The following is a 3,652-nucleotide window of genomic DNA, read 5'->3' as shown; positions in this document are numbered from 1 at the left end:
GTGTAACTGTGCTCTATGCAGTGTAACAGAGCTCTCTGCTGTGTAACTGAGCTCTCTGCTGTGTAACTGTGCTTTATGCTGTGTAACTGTGCTCTCTGCTGTGTAACTGACTGTGCTCTCTGCTGTGTAACTGAGCTCTCTGCTGTGTAACTGAGCTCTCTGCTGTGTAACTGAGGTCTTTGCTGTTTAACCGTGCTTTCTGCTATGCAATTGAGCTACCTGATGTGTAACTGCACTCTCTGCTGTGTAACTGTGCACCCTGATGTGTAACTGCACACTCTGCTGTGTAACTGTGCTCTCTGCTGTGTAACTGTGCTCTCTGCTGTGTAACTGTGCTCCCTGCTGTGTAACTGTGCCCTCTGATGTGTAACCGTGCTCTCTCCTGTGTTACTGTGATCCCTGCTGTGTAAGTGCACACTCTGCAAGTGCACACTCTGCTGTGTAACTATGCTCTCTGCTGTATAACTGTGCTCCCGGCTGTGTAACTGTGCTCTCTGCTGTGTAACCGTGCTCTCTGCTGTGTAACTGCACACTCTGCTGTGTAACTGTGCTCTCTGCTGTGTAACTGTGCTCTCTGCTGTGTAACTGTGCTCCCTGCTGTGTAACTGTGCCCTCTGATGTGTAACCGTGCTCTCTCCTGTGTTACTGTGATCCCTGCTGTGTAAGTGCACACTCTGCAAGTGCACACTCTGCTGTGTAACTATGCTCTCTGCTGTATAACTGTGCTCCCGGCTGTGTAACTGTGCTCTCTGCTGTGTAACCGTGCTCTCTGCTGTGTAACTGCACACTCTGCTGTGTAACTGTGCTCTCTGCTGTGTAACTGTGCTCCCTGCTGTGTAACTGTGCTCTCTGCTGTGTAACTGCACACTCTGCTGTGTAACTGCATACTCTGCTGTCTAACTGTGCTCCCTGCTGTGTAACTGTGCTCCCTGTTGTGTAACTGTGCTCTCTGCTGTGTAATTGAGCACCCTGCTGTGTAACTGCACACTCTGCTGTGTAACTGTGCTCTCAGCTGTGTAACTGTGCTCTCTGCTGTGTAATTATGCACCTTGCTGTGTAACTGCACACTCTGCTGTGTAACTGTGCTCTCTGCTGTGTAACTGTGCTCTCTGCTGTGTAACTGCACACTCTGCTGTGGAACTGCACACCCTGCTGTGTAACTGTGCTCTCTGCTGTGCAATTGAGCTGTCTGATGTGTAACTGCACTCTCTGCTGTGTAACTGCACACTCTGCTGTGTAACTGAGCTCTCTGCTGTGTAACTGTGCTTTCTGCTGTGTAACTGAGCTCTCTGCTGTGTAACTGTGCTTTCTGCTGTGTAACTGAGCTTTCTGCTGTGTAACTGAGCTCTCTGCTGTGTAACTGTGCTCTCTGCTGTGTAACTGTGCTCCCTGCTGTGAAACCGTGCTCTCTGCTGTGTAACTGTGCATTCTGCTCTGTAACTGTGCTCTCTGCTGTGTAACTGCACACTCTGCTGTGTAACTGCACACTCTGCTGTGTAACTGTGCTCCCTGCTGTGTAACTGCACATTGAGCACCCTGCTGTGTAACTGCACATTCTGCTGTGTAACTGTGCTCTCAGCTGTGTAACTGTGCTCTCTGCTGTGTAACTGTGCTCTCTGCTGTGTAATTGAGCACCCTGCTGTGTAACTGCACATTCTGCTGTGTAACTGTGCTCTCAGCTGTGTAACTGTGCTCTCTGCTGTGTAACTATGCACCTTGCTGTGTAACTGCACACTCTGCTGTGTAACTGTGCTCTCTGCTGTGTAACTGTGCTCTCTGCTGTGTAACTGCACACTGTGCTGTGGAACTGCACACTCTGCTGTGGAACTGCACACCCTGCTGTGTAACTGTGCTCTCTGCTGTGCAATTGAGCTGTCTGATGTGTAACTGCACTCTCTGCTGTGTAACTGTGCTCTCTGCTGTGTAACTGTGCTCTCTGCTGTGCAATTGAGCTGTCTAATGTGTAACTGCACTCTCTGCTGTGTAACTGCACACTCTGCTGTGTAACTGAGCTCTCTGCTGTGTAACTGTGCTTTCTGCTGTGTAACTGATCTCTCTGCTGTGTAACTGTGCTTTCTGCTGTGAAACCGTGCTCTCTGCTGTGTAACTGCACACTCTGCTGTGTAACCGTGCTCCCTGCTGTGTAACTGTGCTCCCTGCTGTGAAACCGTGCTCTCTGCTGTGTAACTGTGCTTTCTGCTGTGTAACTGTGCTCCCTGCTGTGTAACTGTGCTCTCTGCTGTGTAATTGTGATCCCGGCTGTTTAACTGAGCTCTCTGCTGTGTAACTGAGCTCTCTGCTGTGTAACTGTGCTCTCTGCTGTGTAACTGTGCATCCTGCTGTGTAACTGAGCTCCCTGCTGTGTAACTGTGCTCTCTGCTGTGTAACTGCACACTCTGCTGTGTAACTGAGCTCTCTGCTGTGTAACTGAGCTCTCTGCTGTGTAACTGAGCTCTCTGCTGTGTAACTGAGCTCTCTGCTGTGTAACTGTGCATCCTGCTGTGTAACTGTGCTCTGTGCTCTTTAACTGTTCTCTCTCTGTCCTGGAACCATGACTCTGCCGGGGACAGATCTTCACTGTGGTTGTGTCAAACCATTCCCTGTTGTGTAAATGTGTTCCCAGTTGTGGAAATATGATCCGTCTGAAGCAGAACCTTTCTCCGCCATTACTGAGACTAAATTTTAATTCTAGATTTATTAAATCTTGTCAGGAAAGGTGAGTTCAGGCCTCTGGATTCCCAGTCCAGCGACATAACCTTCTGTTCCTGTTATCAAAACAGTTCGTTCATCTCAACATTCTCAATACTGAGAAGTCGTGGCGCCAAATCTAATGTTTTTTTTCCCACGCAGATTCAATCCCTACTCATCGAATGACTGGGACACCGTTCATCGCATTACTGCAATCCCGCGTGTCTGGTTTTACAATGCTTTCTATAGAACGAATTGGCAGTACAGATATAAGCTGCGATGGCCGAGTGGTTAAGGCGTTGGACTCGAAATCCAATGGGGTTTCCCCGCGTAGGTTCGAATCCTACTCGCAGCGAAATAATGGCAATATTGGAGCCATTTGTTCGAAAAATGCGGTGTTGCTTTCATCATTCAATGTTTTCTGTTGAAATGTCATTACATAAGAATCTTCTTGTGCCCTGAAGCTGTGTTTCTCATTCTGCTTTCGCTCTGAATTTTCTGATTTGTCAGGACAAGATCACCACTTCAGTAACGTTCATATTAACTTCATCAGGAACCAGAATTGTGAAAATTCACAAAGCAATGTGAAATTTATTTTTGTCACATCTTTTGCCAGAATTTATCATATGTCAGAATTTTTAATGTCTCTTATTGTGAAACTGACCAGCCGAACTGAAAGTTCTAAATAAAGCAGCGCAACAAATTGAAGGCTTGTCAACAGCCGGGAAGGGAGCAATGCTCCCCATATACCGTCACTGCCGACTCACCATGGCCCAACTATTGTTTATCTTCACTTTGCATTTGCTTGAGAAACTGTTTTTAATCATTCTTACAATGTTTATGTTATTTCACTCCAATTTAAGAATGTTCCGAAAGTGTCCGTGTCACACGGCTCCCGTTCAGCCAGGAGATGGCACCAGTCCACAATACATTTATTGATGCTATTTATTTCTGATGTTCTGTG

At 47.3% G+C, this 3,652-nt stretch overlaps 1 non-coding gene across 1 annotated transcript; it reads left to right on the top strand.

Moving 5' to 3' along the window:
• Positions 1 to 2,961: 2,961 nt before the first annotated feature.
• Positions 2,962 to 3,043, top strand: trnas-cga (transfer RNA serine (anticodon CGA)). The gene has a single exon. It is a non-coding gene; the product is annotated as a tRNA-Ser (tRNA).
• Positions 3,044 to 3,652: the final 609 nt, after the last annotated feature.

Source organism: Scyliorhinus torazame, chromosome 24, assembly GCF_047496885.1.
Source record: "Scyliorhinus torazame isolate Kashiwa2021f chromosome 24, sScyTor2.1, whole genome shotgun sequence".
Lineage (NCBI taxonomy): Eukaryota > Metazoa > Chordata > Chondrichthyes > Carcharhiniformes > Scyliorhinidae > Scyliorhinus > Scyliorhinus torazame.
Note: the sequence above shows the minus strand (reverse complement) of the source record. Positions and strands in the feature narration are given on the sequence as shown.